The following is a 23585-nucleotide window of genomic DNA, read 5'->3' as shown; positions in this document are numbered from 1 at the left end:
CCCAGATCTTTATTCCTAAATACCATTCTCTATTAAAAGGAATCAGGTAACCCTGGAGAAATGACAGATTCCAGGGTTGGTTCAGGGAAGGTACAAGATGAACCTGAACATTTTGTGCCAGAAAGTAAGGAACTGCTAAAAATACACTAAAAGTTAAAAAAAAAAATTGACATGTCAAAAGGACACATAGAGCCAGCTCAAAGGCATTCCCACTGGGCAAGTCAGAGACAATTTAAGCATCAAAATAAACAAGGCCCATAACATATTATAACCCATTGAATAAAATAATAATCCATATTGACAATAAATAGATGATTGATAAATAAATAAATAAGTGGTATAGATAGATCTTTCTAACTAGAATGCCAACTAATAAATCTGGAAAGATCCAATTTGAAAATCACATGCAACTATCATGATAAAAATTTATTTAGATAAGGCTAATGGATAGATTAGTCTTGGGTGATAAGGGTGGTGAGTGAGTTTGGTGAGAAACAGGATATTTCTATAGTTCCACCCCACAAATTATCACAACTATCACACCAACAGTGGAGCACAGCCAGCAATCGACCCAGTAGTGAAGCCTAGGCTGCAACCTTCACATCTTCAGGGTACAGCTCTTGGCCCCAATGATCACACAACACAGCCTGAGGCCCTGCACCAACTTAGTACCCTGTCTGTGGCCCCACCTGAACATAGAGTCAAGCCAGTGGCACCACCCTGCCAGGAAACACAGCTTGTGATACTGCCCAACCAGAGGTGATTGCAGAGCCCAGCTGGTGGCCCCACCTGACAGCAGAGCACAGCAAGTATCTCTGCCAGACTAGGGAGCCCACCCAGCGGCCCCACTTGAATGTGGAGCCCAGCCAGCAGGCCCAACCAACTGTGGAGTCCAACCAGCAGTAACTGCCCTGACTTCAGAGCATGGACAGTGGTCTCATCCAAATTTACCCAAGGAGATGAAAGATCTGTACACTGAAAGCTATAAAGACACTGATGAAAGAAATTAAGCAGATACCAAAAAATGGAAAGATATTTCCTGTTCATGATTGAGAAGAATTATATTCTTCTTGTTTTGGATTTTAGAAAGTTTATTAAACATTTTTGGATTGTCTGGGCTATTGTTCTCCATTGCCAGTGTTCACAGAGTATAGGAATTCATGCTTTGGGGTTGAGAGAGAGAGATTTATCCTGCCTTGTAGTCTTGGCTATTTCTTATCACACTTAGGGGGGTTGACAGTTTGGAGGAAGCTGGGAGTAGAAGACGTTTCCATTCACTACTGTTTGCGGACACACTGGAGGAGGTCAGACATGCTCTCTGCAGTGGCCCTGTAATTGTCCCTACTGGAGAGAAGTATTCTTCTTAATATTTAATATTATTAAAATTTTCATACTACCCAAAACCATCTATAGATTCAATGTAATCTTTATAGAAAAAAAAGGCATTTTTTTACAGATATAGAAAAAATTATTCTAAAATTCATTTAGAGCCACAAATAATCAAAGCAATCTTGAGAAAGAAGTACAAAGGTAGAGGCATCACACTTCCTGATTTCAAACTATATTAAAAAGCTATAGTAATCAAAACAGTATGGTACTGGCCTATACATTGACACATAGACCAATTGAACAGAATCAAGAGCCCAGAAATAAACCCCCATATATAAGATCAACTATTATTTGACAAGGGAGCCATGAATACTCAACGGGGAAAAAATATTCTCTTCAATAAATGGTGATGGGAAGACGGGAATAAAGACACAGACCTACTAGAGAATGGACTTGAGGATACAGGGAGGAGGAAGGGTAAGCTGAGACAAAGTGAGAGAGTGGCATGGACATATATACACTACCAAATATAAAATAGCTAGCTAGTGGGAAGCAGCCGCAGAGCACAGGGAGATCAGCTCGGTGCTTTGTGAACACCTAGAGGGGTGGGATAGGGAGGGTGGGAGGCAGGGAGACACAAGAGGGAAGAGATATGGGGACATATGTATATGTATAACTGATTCACTTTGTTATAAAGCAGAAACTAACACACCATTGTAAAGCATCCAATAAAGATGTTAAAAAAAAATGGTGATGGGGAAACAGGATATTCACATGCAGAAGAATGAAAATGGATCCTGATCTTACACCACTCACAAAAATTGACTTGAAATTACTTAAAAAAGTAAATGTAATACCTAAAAACTGTAAAACTCCTAGAATAAAATATAGCAGGTAAGCTCCTTGCCATTGGTCTTAGAAATGATTTTTTGGATATAACTCCAAAAGCACAAGCAACAAAAGCACAAATTTTTAAATGACTACTTCAAACTAAAAGTGTCAGAGTATCAAGAGAAACCATTAACAAAAATGAAAAAGCAACCTTTGGAATGGGAGAAAATATTTGCAAATCATGCATTTGATAAAAGGTCAATAAAAAGGTAGGAATGTAAATTGGTGCAGCCACTATGGAAAACAGCATGGAGCTTCCTCAAAAAAATTAAAAATAGAACTACCCTATAATCCAGCAATCCCATTTCTGGCTATATATTCAAGGAAATAAAATCATGATCTCAAAGATTTATCTGCACCCCCATGTTCAATGCAGCATTATTCATAACAGCTAAGACATGGAAACAACCTAAGAGTCCATCAACAGATGACTGGATAAAGAAAATGTTGAGATATATATATATATATATATATATATATATATATATCTTTTAACATTCCCACCAACAATGCATAAGAATTCTCCTTTTCCTACATCCTTGCCAGCAATTGTTATCTCTTCTCTTTATACATACAATGGAATATTATTCAGTCATTAAAAATAAGGAAATCCTACCATTTGCAAAAAATAACATTAATGAAACCTGAGGGCTTCATGCTAAGTGAAATAAGAATGACAAATACTCTATCCCACTACTGGGCATATACCCAGAGAAAACCATAACTCAAAAAGACACATGCACCCCAATGTTCATTGCAGCACTATTTACAATAACCAGGTCATGGAAGCAACCTAAATGCCCATCGATAGACAAATGGATAAAGAAGATGTGGTACACATATACAATGGAATATTACTCAGCCATGAAAATGAATGAAATTAGGTCATTTGTAGAGACGTGGATGGATCTAGAGACTGTCATACAGAATGAAGTAAGTCAGAAAGAGAGAAACAAATATCGTATATTAATGTATATATGTGGAACCTAGAAAAGTGGTACAGATGAACCAGTTTGCAGGGCAGAAATAGAGACACAGACGTAGAGAACAAGCAGAAGTAGATTCACAGATGTAGAGACTGGGATTGATATATATACACTAATATGTATAAAATGGATAACTAATAAGAACCTGCTGTATAACAAAGTAAATAAAATAAAATTTAAAAAAAATTTAAAAAAGAATGATATACTCTATGATCTGATCTCCCTTATGTGTAGAATCTAAAAACATTGAATTCATAGAAACAGAGTGTACACTGGTTAATGCCTGGGGCAGGGGATGGGGGAATGAATGAAGGTGGCCAAAGGGTATAAACTTCCAGTTATAAAAAGAGTAAGTGGGGCTTCCCTGGTGGTGCAGTGGTTGAGAATCCGCCTGCCGATGCAGGGGACATGGGTTCGTGCCCCGGTCCGGGAAGATTCCACATGCCGCAGAGCGGCTGGGCCCGTGAGCCATGGCTGCTGAGCCTGTGTGTCCAGAGCCTGTGCTCCGCAACGGGAGAGGCCACAACAGTGAGAGGCCCGCGTACCGCAAAAAAAAAAAAAAAAAAAAAAGAGTAAGTTCTTGGGATCCAATATAAAGCATGGTAACTGCAGTTAACAATGCTGTATTGCTAAGAGAGTAAATCTCAAAGGTCCTCACCACACGCACCAAAAGAAACACCTATGTGAGGTGCTGGATGTGTTAACTAACCTTATTGTGGTAATCATTTTGCAATATATACACATATCAAATCATCATATTTGTATGTCTTAAACTTACACAATGTTATATGAAAATTATATTTTGGTAAAGATAGAAAAAAATTTAAAACACAAGCAGAATTTATTCTCTCTCTCTCTCTCTCTCTCTCTCTCTCTCACACACACACACACACACACACACACACACACAGTTAAAAAGCAGTTGAAAAACCTTAGAAGCCCTGCTTCTAAGGCCTTTCAACTGCTTTAATCAGGCCCTAGAACACCCCAGATAATCTCCCATAGTTAAAGCCAACTGAATAAGGATTTCAATTACATCTGCAAATTCCCTTCACAGCAATACCCAGATTAGTGTTTGAATAACTGGGGATGTAGCTTAGCCAAGTAGACACATCAAAAATAAAAAGAGAAACCATCACATTATGAAAACTCATATATATAAACGAGGTTAAAAAAGATTATTTAAATGTAGAAACTATAGCCATTCATTCAATACTACTGCCATCATAAAAAAAAGTCTAACAATAAAAGCCAGGCAAACCTTGTAAAAGAATAAAGATGTTTCAATAGGCACAAAACAGACATTTAAGATGAACGTCGTTCTTGAGACAAAAGTAAGAAGCTATCAAAGAGTCAAACATAGCCATCTATAATATACTGTTTCAGAAGGAAAGCTTTAGCTCATAAGTCAGGTTCACCACGATAAACAACCAGAACCTGGAAAATATTGGACATCATAAATGACACAGAGACTGAGAAACAAGAAGTTGTCATATTTTATCATGGTTCAAAACAAAATGACTCTCAGTCCTATGCCTTGAAGGGGACAGAGGTTAGAAAAAACGCTAGCAGTTGTTTTATGACCTTTCCAGCTTTGAAAAGAAAGGCCCCTTAGGCCAAGCAAAGCCCATTTTTCCCCATGATTTGAAGACCAACAACATTTTATCCTGGTGTGAGAGGTTGATCTCGCTGTTTGACGGCACACATCTTTTCACAGATGGAGTTGAAGGCAGTGCTTTCCCAGAAGCACGACTCTTTTCCTCCTTTACCCTGAGCCTGCAGTGCCTGGGTACACTTCACTCCAAGTGACTGTTCCCTACAAGCTATAGTTCATCTTTTCTTTTCTTTTTTGAAACACTATATTGGAGAAGAAAGCTGCAGAGCAGCTTTTGTGAGACTCTATTATCAGAACAAAAGGAGGAAGAGCATGCATCAGTAGTTCATTCTTCTTAATAATTTTTATGGACTGAATGTTCTCACTGAGAAGTTAGAGAAGTCACTTAGAAATTCATTATGCAGGGAGAAAACTCAAGATGGCTCCTGGCACTAAGCAATTTTTTTTTTCTATTAGATCGCTAAAGTAGTTACCCCGCACCTGGGTGTGAACAAAGCTTAATAAAACCTTGTAAGTGATAACACTATGCTCTCAGATTATTATCTTCAGGATGTCTCTGTACACAGTGCATATAGTCATCTTCAGTATCACTGCCTACACTGAAACAAGCAGAGGCCAGGAAGACCCTGCTGAGATGGAGATATTATTGGGTCGCTGATCGGTTCACTTTACTAAGAGGTCCACTCCTACCCACTGGCCTCGCCTGTGAGACCAGACTCAGCTTCACGGTCTGCGTGTTAGTAGGGTGGGAAAACTCCCATAAAGTTGAAGCTTGAACTTCAATTTACCCAAACAAGCCCTCTCGTGGGGGAGGGTGAGTAAGCCTAAAGAAATAACGTTACTGAGAAGTTAAGACTTCTACAGTAGAATCCCCTCCTACCAGCACTAAAAATGAGGAGTAGGACACAACATGGCATAAGTATTTCCTATTGGCCAGATAAAGAGGTGAGCATGTGAGATTCATAGGAAAGTTGGTGAAGACTCATAGTCCTGGATTTGTACAGAGAAAGGACCACAAGGAGCTTGAGAGGTCAAGGGTGAGTCAAGATCACTAGATGGGTAACCAGGACAGAGTGCTAGTGGCACAGCAGGCCAGTACAAACAACAGCAGCAGCACATGTTTTGTACAGCATCCTGGAGAGATAACAGGAACAGTGGCTACAGCACACAGAAGCAGAGGCACAAATCTTATGTAAGATAACCTTCCTCTTGGGGTCCCCCAGAAAGACTAGAAAGGGGAAGGTGTAGGTACCTGTTGAGGCCCTTGAGCTCTCAGGTTTCTTGCTGCCTCTGGAGGTATTGGTTAAGTCCCCCTATGATCTTAGCTCCGTAGTTCTTGCCTTATGCATTTTCAGACTTTATTTGAGCATTTGTTTTTCCAGACTGGGTCTGAAAACCAGTGTCAGACTAAGTGTGATTTAAAAACCAGACTGGGTCTGGGATCAGACCCAGACCACCTTCAGGGACTTGAACCTTTGGTTCACATCCCCCAATTAAAAAGGGTTACAGCAGGCTCTTGGAACGAGCTGGAGATCTGAAGTTAAAACTGACCTAGGGAGGTTTCTCTATAGAAGCAGTTGGCATCTTAAGGTGGACAGTTCTCCCAAGATCGTGGATCAAGATCTTAATCTCCAATATGAAAGCTTTATTCCTTTTGCTTTTTCACTACTTGCCTTTTCTCTCTGTTAATGTACAGGAAGATAAGGTTCCTTATCTCCAGTATCTTTCACTGAATGTACTGCTAAGGTCATAGCTGCACAACAGAATTCCTTAAAACGTTCTTGCTAAGGTGGTTTAGATAATAAAATTGCAGAACTAGAAGGAGTCTGTGCCATAGTAAATATCTCTTACCGTACCTACATAGACACCTCTGGTATTGCAACAAATACAAGAAATTATCAAACAAGCCACTTGGCTAAAACAGGTTGATGCTCCTTCGGGTACCTTCTTTGATTTATTTGATGCCAGTTGGTTTGATTCTTGGGGGCCCTGGCTAAGGAGTACACTCAGTCTCTTGGTATTATCCTCCTAATAGCTATCATTATAGTTTCCCTGGTGGGCTATATTCTCTCAAAGGTCTTAAATGCATGTTTGCAGCCATCAGCAGTACATCAAATGGTCTCGCTGCACTTGGAAAAACAGAAACAAAACAAACAATGAGATGAACAGCAAGAACAATTCTTTCACGATCTGGCATTATAACCTAAAACTTTTACAAGGAGACAAGAAGGAGCTTAACTCTGATGGTTACTGAGAGTGGGTTAATACCAATTTTTGGTCAATCTCTCATGTATGAGAGGGTGAACAAAAGGGTGGAATTGTTAATTAATAAACAAGGAGGGCATTAGACTGACGTGGCTTTAATGCTGTGGTGACCTATATAAGCAAACCAAAATCTCAGCCTATAAATGCCTCAAGACTACAAAATCAAAATACTGAGGACAACTAATCACAGTCAACTAGGCTTTAAGTTATAGCCAATAAATAATTTCCTTACTTTGCTTCTGCCTTTTCTCTATAAAAGCTTCTCCCCAAGCTTTTACTGGTGGACCATTCCTAAACACTTCTGGTTTGGTATTGCCCAATTCAAATCAATTTTTGCTCAAATAAGCTCAAAATGTTTACTATGCCTCAATTACTCTTTTAACAGCATGAACACTCCAGTCCTTCACAGTCCCCACAACTCTCAGTTGTCTTTTAACAGTTGTGTTTCACATTTTTGTGACTCAGTGACATTTGAGCTTGAAAGCCTCTGCTATAAGTGAGTATGAGGTGGGTCCAGTGGTAGATGATTCAAGGAAAGGCCAATTAAACTGTAGGTCACTCTTCCTGATACCCCAATTAACACATTTAATAAAAAGCAAGCTATGCTGTATTTCATGTCCTTCCAGGCCTTTCATCCAGCATTCCAAAGCTCATGATCAGAAAAATATGCAGTCCCGATAGCTCTCTTCTTATAAAATACGTATATTCATAGAATCTTTTCTGTTCGTTTCACAGAATCACAGCATACATACATCTCTTTTTTGGCTTATTTGTTTAGCTTGAAATATCTTTTCTCAGTATAGAACAATGGATGAAGTATTTACAAATACTGACACAAAATTATCTAACATTTTTCTTTCAGCTTAGCAATGTACAATAAAACAACAAACAGAAAGCATTAAGAGCTGAATTATTCTGAAATTGGTCACACAGAACTCCAAAATACTTGTCAGAAGATTTTAAGCAATAGATATTAGGAAGGTAATGCATATATTTACATGAAGCTAAGAACATTTTTGTACCCTCCTACAGTTGAAATATACTGAGCCACAACAAGCCTCCAGACACAGCTCACTTCTATAATTTAAGTCCCATTTGCAATAACTTCATAGGACAGCATAGACATTAAAACATATAATTTGTGTCGGCAGCAAAGAGATTCCATTATTCACTTATTCATCTTGAGATTCTCAGTTACAAACCAAAGAAATTGTTCTAGCTCATTAAAGCAGAAAAAAATACTTCATTAAAAGGATGTAAGTTTCAGAATCTCTGGGAAAGACCCAGAAGCAGGCTTGATGTTCACTCTTCCAAGAACAATCTCCAAAATAAGACACAAGACTGTTCCAGCACCAGGGCTACCACCAGGTACAACATCACAGTTTGCACTGGTGGTTCCAGGTACTAGAGACAACTCCTAGAGTCTTTTGGACTGTGCCTCTGGAAGGCTGGATGTCTTGGCCTGCGTCAATGTTTGTGCTTGGCTGCAAAGCATGATGGCTAGAAAAGTAAGGTTATGGGCTCTGCCACTGTGAGCTGTGGGCTAATAAGGCGAAGAACTCCCCACACACAAAAAAAGGTATACAAAGGTGCTGAGGAATCAAATGACCACTGCCCACCCACCCACCCCTGCCAAAGCAACAGGGCATTAGATACTGGGTGAGAAAGTGTTAAGGAAAAATAAAATAACATGTTAAGAAACAAATTCTTGTGGAATTTTTAGTCTGTTGGGGAAGACAGGACAAAAATTAAGCAAATAATCACATTAATAAATGTATAACTACCAACCGCATAAGTGATCCAAAGGAGAAAGTTCTGGTTCTCTGAGAGCTCGTATCAACTGGAGATCCAGAGGACTTCTTAAGGAAATGATTTCTGACCTGGGATCTGAAGAAGGAATAAGAATTAAACTGATGAAGGGAATTGAAGAACATTCCAGAACATTCCATTCAGGGGAAGCACATATGCAGACAGTTGTGATGAGAGGGAACACAGCAAGTTTGAGGAGGAGGAAGGACCATGTATTTACTTGAGATTAAGGTTAGGGTGGGAAAAGAGTTGTGTAAATAAGGTTTGAGAGGTAGATGGGGCTAGATGAGGCAATATTTATGTCTTCATTCTGAAAGCAAATGTGGAAGGGGAGTGCAAGAGTACTCTAATCAGATCTCTCTGATAATTTTGTGTCAACCGAGCACTGGGAGGCTGTAGACAACATGTGGTTCAGGAGGGAGGTGATTGTAGTCTCACCTCTTACAAGACACTTGGAGAAAACCCACCAGCCACTTTACAGTAGACTCTTGTTGCTCTTTCTTCGGCGTGTGTAAGTTCTGTTTTAATCAGTTTTGCTATATCTGTTATTTTGCAAAATTGAATTACATACATGCTTAAAACATTTTCTGATTTTGAAAAGTTTAATGTCATAAATATTCCTTTCTTGGAAACTGCATCTCTGATGACACTCTAGAGCATTTGCAATTCATAGCCTAATGTATCTGGATAAGTTGAAATTCCCTGAAATTCAGAATTTATAATAAAAGGCATTATGGTTTCCAAATAGTAGTGGATGACCAGGGAATTACAGTATTTAGGGCTGCTTTTCAGACTTCCACCTGAAAACTGCCTTTCCCTGGTCGTCTGACCTACTGTCTCTTCGCCAATTAATTCTTAGTTAATTTCTGCATAAATAGCAATAGAAAGCTCTATAAGAACTTCATTAATTTTTTCTTCAATTACTTGAAATTTGGTTAGAACTGAAGATTTCTTTGCATTAAAGCAGCCTGAAGTATTAGCTTAAAAAAGTGTGGTTTGAAGCCAGGAGACTTGATGTTAAGTTCTGTTTGCATCACTTCCCAGATATATGACATTTTGAAAGTTATTGGAGTCTTTAGCCTTTGTTTTCTCAACTGCAAAAGAGAGGGCCTCCAGCTGAGTTGTAATGAAGATAAAATAAGAGGATATTTCATCAAAGCGACTCGCATGCTAGACAAGTGTAGAAGCATAAACATGAAAATGATTTACTAAATAAACAGGGTTCGGAAATGCAGAAACATTGGGGTGCTTCATAGCAAAGAAAATATTCAAAAATTTTGCAGCATTTTAAGAATATGCACAAAAGTAGAGACCGGAACTGTTTTGATTGTGCCTGTGTTCCTTCTTTCGGGATTTTCCTTGTTGGTCTCTGAGTTTAGAGCACGTGAAAACCCTGGATCAGTCTCCAGCAGCCTCCCAGCTGGGCCACACCCCAGAAAGCAATCGTGGCAGTAAATTTAAACAGAGTCCAGGAGTAAGCAAGGCATATCTCTTCAACAGCCATGTATGCTTAGGTTCTTTTGGTGCACTATGTTTCATTTCATTTTATTAGCTGTTTATCAGATATACAGGGCGGAATTAATAATACGCCTCAGCTCAAGGCACTTTATAATCATCGATCCATATGAGTCTCTCTAGTTTTAACAGTTATTTATTCTACTTATCCACATCTCCAAGGTAACCATTCTGCTGTATTTCTTTTTTTTTTTTAATTAATTTATTTATTTATGTATGGCCGCGTTGGGTCTTCATTGCTGCGCGCAGGCTTTCTCTAGCTGCGGTAAGCAGGGGCTACTCTTCGTTGCGGTACACAGGCTTCTCATTGCAGTGGCTTTTCTTGTTGCGGAGCATGGGCTCTAGGCGTGCGGGCTTCAGTAGTTGTGGCACACGGGCTCAGTAGTTGTGGCGCACGGGCTTAGTTGCTCCACAACATGTGGGATCTTCCCAGACCAGGGTTCAAACCCGCGTCCCCTGCATTGCCAGGCGGATTCTTAACCACTGCGCCACCAGGGAAGCCCTATTTATTTCTTTTTATTTTAAAGTGCTCTAAAATGTGTTGTGTGATTTTGTTAGCATTTATTTTAAACTATGTAAATCCTTATAGATCTCATTCATTTTCTTACTCTTTTGGACTAAGTACTATCTTTTTAAGATCCAATCTTATTTCTATGTGTACATCAGATATGTTCCTCCTAAAGCTCCATAACCACCCATGGTATGTATTCTCCAAGTCTTGCCTATTTACTCTACCCAAACTGCCACCAACTCCCACCACTGTAAACATTACTGTAATAGCTATCTTTATATATTTCACACTATAAAAACATTTGAAATTTTCTGTGGGATAAATTCTCAGTAGCAGAATTGCTGTGTCATAGTACGTATGTACACTTAATTTATCTACATCATGCCAGACTGTTCTTCAGAATGGCTGTATCAATCTACTCCCCATGAAGCTTTCTGCATAGCTGCTTCCCTGACAGCACTCAGCATTATCCAGTTTTCTAATTTTTGCCAATTTAATACTGTTAATTTAACCTGAATTTCTCTGATTACTATCTTCAGCATGCCTTTGAGTACTTGGTTTTTTTTTCTTTTTTTTTTTTTTTTTTTTTGCGGTACGCGGGCCTCTCACTGTTGTGGCCTCTCCCGTTGCGGAGCAAAGGCTCTGGACGCGCAGGCTCAGCGGCCATGGCTCACGGGCCCAGCCGCTCCGCGGCATGTGGGATCTTCCCAGACCGGGGCACGAACCCGTGTCCCCTGCATCGGCAGGCGGACTCTCAACCACTGCGCCACCAGGGAAGCCCGAGTACTTGGTTTTGAGAGTTTTCTTTTCTGTAAATTGCTCCCTCATAGCCTTTACCTGTTTTCCTATTGCGGTAACTGACTTGTCAATTTACAGAAATTCCCTGTTAATTATTAATTCCTTTCCAGTTTTAAACATTGAAAATACCTTCTCCCATTTAGTCATCTATTAATTTGGTCCATAGTGTTCTTCATGAATGAAAAAACCTTAATTTTCCTGAGCATAATGAAGCTTTCACAGATTATTTCTTCTTTTCTAGCCTCATCCTTGGAGATCTTCCCCTGTGGTCCTCTCCCTGCCTGAAGTCTCACCTGAGGGTGCTGGGGACAGAATGACAGCTGCCCAAGTACAGAGGGTGGATCAGTTTTGTTTGATGCTCTTTCTGCACAACTACAACAATGCCTGGACCAGGGTTAGTGCCATATATAAGTGCCAAATGGATGAAGTTAGAAAGTCTCCCAGAGCTATGGAGAGGTCATTTCACCTCCTGGATTCTTTAAGGTGCACAGTTCCCCCACGACTTACTTGGTTTGTGTACAAGAAAAATCCTTCTTGCTCAGGGAAGGAGGGCTGCAGTGGGGTGGAGCAACAGAAGCTGTTTGTCAGTCTCTTTCCATGATTTCAATCTCCATATTGTTCCCAGTGGATCGTTCCCAAAAGTCAGTATCTGGAAGATTTTACATAGATATGCATATGAGTAAGTATCTTGCTGGTACAAACCAATCCAAAATGTACATTCCCACAATATTTCTGATTGTTTTCTTTATTGGTGTATAACTTACATGCAATAAAATTCTCCCATCTATACAGTGTATTTGCAGGGGGAGCCTTAATTTTGATATAATTGTATTTAGCAATCTTTTGCTTTGTTTTTCCTTTTGAAATTTTTTGAAGTGTCTCCCCATTCCTAGATTGTAAAGATTATCTCATACATTCTCTTCTATCAGCTGTATTCTTTTCCCTTCTAACTTACACGTTTAACCTATCTGGCGGTAACTCATTATGTAGTCTTAGGTAGGGATCCAATTTTTCTCCATATAGTGAGACAATTTCCCCAAAAAACTTCAACTAAACATTTTCTACTGATTTGTGGTAATTCCTTTAAAGTTTATTAAATTCCCATGGATATATGAGTCTCATTCTGAGTGCATCATTTTCTTCCACTTATCTGTTTATCTGATCTTATAGCAATAGCACATTGCTTTTACTACTCTGGCCTTGTAGTATGTCTTAATATCTGGCAGGGCAAGCACTTCATCTTTACGACTTCTCTTTAAGCAGCAAACAGCCATGAACTTTTATTTCTCTCTACAAATTTTACAGCAAATTTAATTGTTTCCCTAAAATATCTAACTGGAATTGTTACTGAAATTGCATTGCATTTATATACTAAATTAAAGAAAATCTCTATCTTAATAATATGAATTTATCCCATCCAAGAGCATGAAATGTCACTCCCTTTCTTCATATCATCTTTCATGTCCTTCACCCAAATTTTAAAGTGTGACAGGAAAATTATTTGAAACTTGGAAATAAGACCACAAAAAGGTGAGTGGGATATCCTTTCAATATCACATGAGGGCAAAGGTCACAAATGTATAGTTATGAAATGTATTTAGTTTATCTCATTGTTTACCATTAATAAAAGGTCTCAAACTTCGTGAGGTTACATGTTAACTTCTAGAGTTTTTTCCAGTAGATGCAAATAATTTTGTGTCTAATGAAAGTGATGACTCCAAAGATTTATGGTCTGTGTTTGGGACATTAGTTTTATAACTAATTCAGCAGTCCCGATATTTCTCTGCTAAACCGCCTATAAATACCTGGCATCTTAAGTTCTCTTTGAACTGGCCATACACCTTATTGGTCCCCTTATTAATGAATGGGTTTTAAATCTTTAACATGTTGATTTTATATTTGCATGAAAGTCGTGGTTTTAACTTTTTGAAAAGCACACTTTGGTGAGTTCCTTCATAAAGGTCTTACATATTCTAGGTTACTTTACCTCTTAGATAGCTTATAGTTTTATTGCAATTATGAATGGAATATTATTTTTCTAGAGTTTCCTGATTAATTATTGCTGGTATAGAGAAATATTTTTGATTTTGTAAGTTGATGCTGTATAAAGCAACTTTGCTAAACACATACTGGTTCTAATAGGTTGTCTCTGGATTCTATTAGTTCTTTTAGGTACGCAATTACAATATCAGCAATTAATGAACAGCTAGATACTATACACTAATAAATTTTTAAAGATAGATAAAGTGGATAAATCCCTAGAAAATTATCAAATGCCAAAATTAGCCCTAATTTTACAAATACTTCCCTTGAGGTTGATCCTAGTTTTAGCTTCTGACTCTCAATAAAATTCATATTTACGTTGTGTACATAAATGACCTCATTTAATATACACTAAAATTCTGTAAGTTAAGTGCTATGCCCATTATATATTGAAGAAAATAAATATATAAAGGGTAAGCACATCGTACAAAGTCACAACATTAGTTGTGGTGGCTCCTTCTCAAAAATTCAGCTCTTATGCCTTGAAACCTGGTACAATTTTCTGAGGCAGAAACTGTTGTGTGTCTCTCTGCCCCTATCCTCCAGGTCGTTGTATTACCTAGAAGTTCAGAAAAAAATAAAATTGATCATAGCAAAGAAATGTTCATCAGCTAATAGGGTAAGTATTCACATGAGGTTTGATTTTTGCTACCCTTACATCTACAAAGGAAGACCAATTTGTTATCACAGAAAAGTGAGAAATAGAAAATGATATCTCATCAAGGGTTTTGCTTTCTCTTTGGAGTCCGGAGGACAAGCAGGTTCCTATAACTGATGAAGCTGCTTTTAAGATGTACTTGTGGCAGTGTTCTCAGATTCGGCAAATAAATATACAGGGTGCCCAGTTAAATTTAAATTTCAGGTAAGCAATGGATATTATTTTAGTATAAGTACGTCCCATGCAATATTTAGGATATATCCAGTATGTGTGTATGTGTGCATACTACATATCCAGTGTATATTATATATAGTATACATTATAATCTTTATCACAACCCTGAAAGATGATTATTATTCACCTTTTAATATTGATAAGGAAGCTGAGGTTCAGAGATATTAAGTAAATCATTCAAGGCCACCAGGTGGTAACTGGCAAAGCTGATCAAGACCATCTAAAACCCATGCTCTTATACTGCTTCCCCAGTTCCTCAAGTAACCCTGTGGGACAGCACCATGTTTCAGTTAACCCCAGTCCCATTCCCAGCCCTCTCCTCCCTTGCTCCACTCTATGGCAGGGGTTGGGAAAACTAAACTCTCCCTTTCCAGCTTCCATCACTTCCAGAGCAGGCCATGTGACACAGTTCTGGCCAGAGAAGTAAAAGCAGAAGTTGACTGGGGCTTCTGGAAAATCTTGGCTTTCATGATCAAAGGGACAAACATGAGTCACTGATCTGCCCCTCCTCCTCTTGCCATGATCACAGATTTGATGACGGGCGATGTAGCCCTCATCTTGTGATGACTATTAAAGAAAGGCCAGGGGGTCTATAGAGTTGCCAGCCAACCCTGATACTATCGAACCTCTGAACCAAGGAAGAGCAACACCTACCTCCAGACTTCCTATTAGGTAAAGATAAAACTATTTGTTTAGCTACAGTAAGTCAGGGTGTGAATTTCCTTTCCACACTAATTATCTGGATGTTAGGGATTCTCAATAGATTCAAATTCAGACAACATGAATTGGATGCCTAATACTTCCAGGCTCCTTGATAGATGTCATCATCATAATTTAACCCTTACAATAGCCTTGTGTGGTGGGGATTACTGTACCCATTTCACAAAACTGTGGTTCAAAGAAGCCTCGCAGCCTGTTCAAAGTCTACCCTAAGCTGGTAGCAACATCAGGATTCAAACCTGTGTCATCTGAATCTGACTGTAGGCTTTTCTCTTTTAGATGACTGGAAACACTCGTATGATACTGAAATAACAGTTTGGTTTCATTTTGAAAGTATGCATTCATCAGGAATTTTCCAGTTTTCAGAGATGAATAATCATTTTATAAGGAAATTTCACTTTTACCAAAACTCATATTCCTTAAACTCACTGAATACATTAAACTAGCCTATGGTTTTTCATTTTTATGTAGAGCAAGTTATGTTCTCTACTAGGGAGAAAAGATGTGTGATAAAATAAAGGTTGAAATCCAAGGAACATTCTTTTAAAAACCAAGTACCAAAAACTACTACGTTACAAATGTGAAAAAAAAACATGGAATATGATTGTAATAGTTACATCTCACATTGGCTGAGGATGGAATATGTAATGCTGGAGAATTCTTTTACCATTGCATTTTACGCTGAGTTCATAGCACTACACTGACTGGCAATCTCTCTTCATAATGAGAGTCTTTCGGCAGAGGAAAAGAAAAATAAGTTGTCATCTTAAAAAAAAAAAAGTACAATAGAAAGGGACAAAGATTTGTCAAAGGGCAGCACAATAACCATTATGGGAAGGCATTACAAAGTCAAAGAGAGCTGGGTAACCACTCATTTGCCCACCATCTTAACAGGATAAATTCCTCCAGGCTCTTAAAAGATAATGAGCACACCAATTATTTTCTCAGGGCACAGGAGCAGGTCGAGGAATTACTGCTGTGCTCTGACACAACAGCACAAGCCAGACAAGTCAGAAATGTCATCGTCAAGCAGTCTAAGGATATTTGAGCAGAGAAATGTTAATCACAGGTGAGTCTTGCCAGTGGCTCTCCAATCCCAGATGTCAGGGTTCATTTTCAGTTCAAGCATGATGCTCTCAAATCAAATCTGGTATTAACGACATCCCACAATAAGGAGATTTGCAGCAACCATAAATCTTTAGATCTCTAAGTTAGTTGTCTATTTGTCCTTGTTGTCAGAGAGCACATATTTACTCAGCTTTCAGAGCAAAATAATTCATATAGATGCCAGAGATAGGGGAAGATAGCATTGATTCATGGACATGGGTTGCTGTGCAGTAGGTCTTTTGACGTAATAATAATTGCTATTTGTTTTGTACACTAAAAATAATTTCCAGGTACAAATATTACAATCTGTTCAAATCTGTTAAGTTTTCAGGGTAAGTAACAAGAGTTTTGCTGGCTTAAGCAGTCCTCTGAAGTTCTTTTGTTGTTTCTATTGCTGTTCCATTGGGCTTTTAACTTTAAATATTTTATTTAAAAATTTTTAAACCTACAAAAATGCTGAAAGAAGAGAACAATACCATTCATCTAAATTCATCAAAATATTAATATTTTATCACCCTTGGGTTTTTTTTCTGGGAATTTTCTTTTTTATTTTATTTTATTTTATTGATTTACCATGTTGTGTGAACATTTCTTTCCTTCTTTCCTTCTTGCCTATCTCTGGACTAATCATATTTTTTTATGTAAGAATATATATACTTTCTTGCTCTACCATTTGAAAATAAGTTCCAGACACCATGACAGTTCATCCCTAAATATCACACATCTGCTAAGAATGAGCGTTCTCCTATATAATCAGAGTATCACTTTCATATATCCACATTCAAATTTCCCCAGTTGACCAAAATTGTTTTTTTTAATTGTTTTACTTTTTCAATCTAGGATCAAATCAAGGTTCACACATTGCCTTTGATTATGTCTTTTAGTATCTTAAATCTTTTCCTGAAGAGCGTTCTTTTTGTTTCTGTTTCTATTTTCACAACATTGAAAAATTCAGGACAGTTGTCCTATATTATGCCCCACATTCTGTATTTAATTGTTCTTCACCACGAGAATCAGGTTAAATATTTTTGGCATAAGTACTACATAGCACACAGGGGATGCTGTATACCTCCCATTGTGTCAGGTATCTGTTCTAAAGGTTAATTTTCCTTGGCAATGAAAACACATAATCCATGGGATAATACCTCTTGCCACCTCCAACAACATTTTACTCAAAAGTTTTAGTATTCTTTGATGATCTTTGCTTGAATTGCATTTAGGTGCAAAATGGTGATTTTTTTAAAAAATTCTCTTTTTCTACATTTACTATAATCTTCTGTAAAGAAGAGCTTTCCTACTTATTTCTTCTCTCTCCCTCTCTTTCCCCTCTTCTTTCTATCACTATAGATTTATGTTCAATGTGATATAATCTCTTACCATCATTATTCTTTTCAATGCTCAAATTGTCCCGGTTTTTTGGGGTTTTTTTTTGTTGTTGTTGTTGTTGTTTGGTTTTTTTGCCATACGTGGGCCTCTCACTGTTGTGGCCTCTCCCGTTGCGGAGCACAGGCTCCGGACGTGCAGGCTCAGCGGCCATGGCTCACGGGCCCAGCCACTCCGCGGCATGTGGGATCTTCCCGGACCGGGGCACAAACCCGCGTCCCCTGCATCAGCAGGCGGACTCTCAACCACTGTGCCACCAGAGAAGCCCTCACTCAGACTTTCTTATCAGATTTCCCGGAAGTGGGGCAGAAGGGGAGGAGGGAAGGATGAGGTTTAAGATGTCAGCAAACATCAAATAAATGGGGTCAGATAAAATTTAAAATATTTTTTAAATTTGTTTAATTTAAAAAATTTTAAAAATAGAAAAAAATTTTTTAATTTTAAAAAATAAATTAATTAAAATGTTTTTAAAATGTTTAAAAATGGGGTCAGACTATTACACTGGGCTACACTTACATTCTTTTACATAAGTCTATGAGATAGAGATCTGTTACATAGGTACCATGTGTGCCCAAATCACCTCCACAGGGTACATGTGAAGTACCTGGAATAAGAACACAAGGCACTTCTAGCTCTTTAAGTGGGAAACAACCTCTATTAATACACAGTAGCAGCAGCAAAATCATTATTCCTTTGCAAGTTACTTGACATTTTCAAATTGTTTCTAAATCAGTTATGGACAGGGCTATCAATTTTCTGTTTAGAAAATCAACTTTAAAAAGGATATGTGCTTTCATGATGTCAGAGGGCTCCTCAGAGGGTCAAAAGCATTTAAACTTCTCTCTCAGTCAAGACATCAAGATAATTCTAAGAGCCTCTATATTTCATATAAATGTCAGATTAGAGCAGCTCATCATTAAGTTGAATTAATAGAAATAACCATTACATTTAAACACTCAAAAAATAAAGCTACAGATCTTTGTCAAAACATATAATGATAAAACAATAATATTAGCAGCTAACATGAATTGAATGTCTTTATGTTCCAAACACATTATAGTCATCCTCATAACAGTTCTTTGGATTTAATATTAATATTATCTCAAGTTTGCAATGAGGAAATTTAAGCCCAAAGAGGTGAAATAATGTGACCAACATCCCACAGCAGGTAAGTGAAGAAGAGAGAATTCAAACACAAAGCAGAAAAATAACATTGAAAATTCAACATTTCGGGACTTCCCTGGTGGTCCAGCGGTTGAGATTCTGTGCTCCCAGTGTAGGGGCCCCAGGTTCAATCCCTGGTCAGGGAACTAGATCCCCCACACGCCGCAACAAAGACCCCACAGGTCACAACTAAGACCAGGCACAGCCAAATAAATAAAAAGATAGATATTTTTTTAAAAAAAGAAAATTCAACATTTCACAACTGTAGAACACAGATTGATTTCCACTAAAGATAGAAAGCGCCAAACTGGCTCAGATTTTAACCTAATCAGCATAAACTTTTATTCTCTTCTCTTCTATTTTTACCTTAGAATATTAGGGTCCAGCATCCAAGACAGCCAGTAGCCAAATGACCAGGGATGGGGCAGATGAACTGTTTGGACTTTTCCAATCCAAAGGATCACGTCAACAATCAGTTTGGAATTCAGTGAAGTATGCCCTGTTGCGGTCTTGAGGTGATTTTTTTTGGCTGAAATCCAGATTTCTCTGTGTTGTAACCACTCTGAAAAAACAGAATAAACCCCCCACCCAAAATCTGGTTGGAACGTCAAGACTGATGACACACAACAAGAAGGTATGAAAGGTTTATTACTTACAGGAAATGAGAGAGGTGTTGAGTTCAAAAGTACCTATAGACTAATGGGTTAAAAAAATTGTTCAACCACTGTTTGACCTTCAGCTTTGGAGATCTCAATATCACATGTGTAGTGTAATAGTCTACATGACATATTTTTCAGAGCACTTTTACACACATCTCATTGAATCACCTCAATAACTGAGTGTGAATGACAGAAAATTTACCTATGCAAACGTGAAGCAAATATCTCATGTAATCAATACGTGTATTCCAGTAGGCAGAGGGTGCTAAACACCTTTATAACCCCTTGGTGCACGGCTTTGCTCACATGGCTGTGGCAACCAGCTGTGCCGCAGATATAACCTTTGACAAAATGACACACCTCTGCTGCACTGCCCGTCACTTGCTTTCTGGCCCAAGCTTCTCTGTCCACTGAGATTCTGGGCTGTGATGGGTCATATGCAAAACTGTAAGTACAAGGAAATTAACACCCCTGGAGCAAACCTTGATTAACATAGGATAGGAACTGGGAAATAAACACTCACCTTTCCCCATCCCTGGTGGACGATTCTGAGGCACATTCTGTATAACTCCAGTGGGGCCCTGCTAGCATTGAGCCCCAGCTGCACCCAGCCACCTTCTTAAAATTGCATCCTTGGATTCGCTTCCTTTCTTCCCTGTTCCACTCTTCCCAATCTGCTGTGCTTATCCTGCTTTATCAGATTTGGCTACAGTAGTTAATTAATAAATCGTTAATATACACTTCAAGAAAAATCACATTCCCTGGGGACTATTCATCAAGCCCTTGTCATAGAATCTGCTTTAGAAGGGAACCCAAACAAAATCAGAGAGTTTAAGTAACTTAAAAAAGAGTCAGTTAATGTTGCAGTTAGAAAACAGGTCTTCTGTCTCCTTATGGGATGTGATTAAAAGCATAGGCACTAAAGTCACATTCAACTGGGTCTGAAACTAACTGGTGTACTTTAAGAATGTGACTTGATTTTTCTGATGCTCAACCACTTAATTGGAATATTAATATAAATGATAATAACAATGGCCAGTCATTTTTGAGTGCTTCCATGTGTACACTCTGCATATATTAACCTTCTAATCCTCACCGTAACCTTATGACATATATATATATATATTTTTTTTATTCAAGACCCATTTATTCTCTAATTCTGCCCACATGGAGACACCCTCCTTGAAAAGGCATTGAATCCTTCCATTCACTTTAACACCTTGTGCTGAAAACATGCGTTCTGAGGTTTCAACTATGAGATCCACATTCTTAAAGCACTGATTCTTAAACCTCATCTAGATTTCTCCCCTTGGATGGGGGGAGATGACCCAACCACAGCGAAGAACAGCTCAGGACTGTGGGCTCTGCTCGCCCAGAAGACCTTGCAGCTCCCCTGACCAACCGGCTGGATCCAGGACTAGGGCCCTGAGACGAGGGGTGCCTGCTGGGCTGCCGCCAGCGCCACCGCCCCCAGCTCCTGTCCTCTTCACTAGGCTGGCTGTCTGTCACCTCTAGTTTCCCTGGAGTTTGGGGATTCCAGAAGGTCTCTGCTCACACTTCTGTATGACGCCTGCTGCCTCAGCACTGCTGATCCACACTAAGGGGGGAAAGCACACAGAACTGCTTTTCAACACACCAACATTCCACACAAAAGTTATTTTATAAGCCTGCGGGTTCTTTTTCAGCAAAGGAGATTCCCAAGGTCATGACTTCCCCCGGCTCCCCACTGCCCTTGCCGGCAGACTGGATGTGCATGGCCACCGTGCTGAGTTGGGCACACCCCCCTGGCTCCACTCCGGAGCACTCTCCTGGAGAACAGAGGACGGTTCCCTGGGCTCATCTGTCCTGAAGCCAGCCCTAGAGTGACAAGAGCCACACCTGCAGGTCTATTCCACTGACCAGCCGCACAGGACCGAGCTGGGCCCACGGACCTTGGTCTGGATTGTGTTGGCTGGTCATTCTTGCCTAGGTTCACAGGCCAACAGCCAGTGTCCTTCCTTCCCTGCTCATCACTGCACCAGTGGCTCACTCCTACCTGCTGCCGTCACAGGCCTGGCAACCTCGTGTTCGGGGCCAGCCAAGAACTGAGACCCCAGCAGGCCCCTAGTTCCCAGCAGGCAAACTCCCCATTAAACTACCGCTGCCTGGCCGTGTTCTCGAGGCTTCAGAGCCCGGAAAGTGCGGAGGGCATAGCAAGCCGCGGCGCCCCCAGCCCCGGACCCGCCATGCTCCGCGGAGGCGCTGGGTCCTCGCCGCACCACTACCCCCAACACAAGCGACCTCTGCGCCCGCCTGTCTCGCGGACCCGGGTGCGCCTCCGGCCACCGCGACCCAGGACGGAAGCGCGGGGCGTGGCGCTCGGCATGCGGCGGGCGCGCGGCGGGCGCGGGGACGGGCGCGCGACGGACGCGGGGGCGGGCGAGGACCCCGGGTTCCGGCCCCGAGGCCGCGCGGACCCGCCAGGCCCACCTCCGTCCCCGCCGCCCGGAAAGCGAGCTATAGTAATAATAATATTAATAATAGTATTACTAATATAATAATATTAATATATTATATTAATAATAATATACAATTATATATTATATAATATAATAATGTTGGCATTCTATTATTATTAATAATTATTATTATATATTATTGTCACCATTTTGCAGATGAAGAAACTGGGGTACAAAAAGCTTACTATGCCCAAGATCATAGAGCCAATAAGTGGCACCTCAGGTATTCCAACTCCAGACGCTCAAACTCTAGGGCTCACACATTTAATCATTATTAAACACACTTAAACACTATTAGCCTCCTCACAGGGTTGTAATAATAAAATTTAAAATAAAGCATCTAGTACAGTGCCAGTTGCATTAACAGTGCTTATAAACATTAACGCAAAAAGGAAAGTAAATACTTTTTAAAAAGTTTAAATCCTGATTTAAAAATTGACAAATACTTCTTTTCTGTTAATTTATCTTTGTTTCTCTAATTTCCTTTTTTCTTGGACTCTCTTCCATTAAAATGTCACTGCCCTTCCACCACTGTGACTCACTGATGTTTTATCTTTCCCTTGTTCCTGCTCCCCAATCACCTGCTCCAACTTTACCCATTTCTTCCTTTCAAAGCTCATTTTTCTCAATTTCAAGGCTGCTGACAGATCAGCTTGTGAAACATTAGAGAGTTTATTTTCATACCATTCCCTTCAGAATATCACCAGAATAAACGTATTTGTGGTACTTGAGACAAACACCCCAAAATACATGGACAGTTGCAATCAGTATTTGTCAGACCCTTCAGCATGTAAACAGAGGCTTCTCAGTGATCAAAAGGGATCAAGAAAAGGATTTCCCTGCATTGTGGGTGCTGCTTACAGTCTGAGGTACAAGCAAAAAATAAATAAATAAATAAAATAAACACTTTATTTGATTCACTACCAAGATCACCTTTCTTTTAATTAATAGCATAAGTACTAACTCACCTTAACTTTCCTCACAAATGATACCAATGAGGATAATTTGCATATGCAAAAGATTCACTCAGGGAGCTTTAATTAAGGTCCCTGATAACTTCTCTGATTGCATTTTTCACAACTGCCAAGAAACAGTGAACTGCAGTGCGGATTTCTTTCCCCTGGTGGAAGAATATTTTTTATAGAATTCTGAATGATTCAATGATCATTAGTGAAACATCAGCAGATGACACATAGATGATTCCACAACTGATGCACTTTGTCTCCTTAGGCAACCTTGAATTATCCTAAGTTTTAGGAAAGCAACATCTATAACAGCTTGACTCTTCTTTGGAACTAAGCCGAGTATGAATTAATTTAATTTATTTTAATTATATTAGGTATTTCCCAATGAAGAAACATTCCCAGGCACCGTAAGTAAACTTGCAATTTAGGATCTCC

The 23585-nt window shown here is 39.3% G+C and overlaps 1 long non-coding RNA gene across 2 annotated transcripts in view; it reads right to left on the bottom strand.

Annotated features, from left to right (window-relative positions):
- Positions 1–21940, bottom strand: part of LOC111183310 (uncharacterized) — a 60831-nt gene extending 38891 nt beyond the window's left edge. The window contains exons 1-5 of one of the 2 annotated variants that reach the window (XR_016392753.1): positions 20211–21940; positions 20048–20110; positions 19395–19590; positions 12227–12368; positions 8875–8973 (exon numbers count right to left, since the gene is read on the bottom strand). This is a non-coding gene — a long non-coding RNA (uncharacterized LOC111183310). Of the gene's footprint in view, positions 1–8874; positions 8974–12226; positions 12369–19394; positions 19591–20047 lie in introns of both variants that reach the window. The other variant, XR_002646952.2, reaches the window with a different exon arrangement.
- Between the last annotated feature and the right edge of the window lie 1645 nt (positions 21941–23585).

The sequence above is a fragment of the Delphinapterus leucas genome, chromosome 3 (assembly GCF_059928025.1).
Source record: "Delphinapterus leucas isolate spDelLeu-1000000601 "Yukka" chromosome 3, BTC_Dleu_Yukka2, whole genome shotgun sequence".
Classification (NCBI taxonomy): domain Eukaryota; kingdom Metazoa; phylum Chordata; class Mammalia; order Artiodactyla; family Monodontidae; genus Delphinapterus; species Delphinapterus leucas.
The sequence above is the reverse complement of the archived record's forward strand: the minus strand, read 5'-3'. Positions and strand labels throughout refer to the sequence as shown.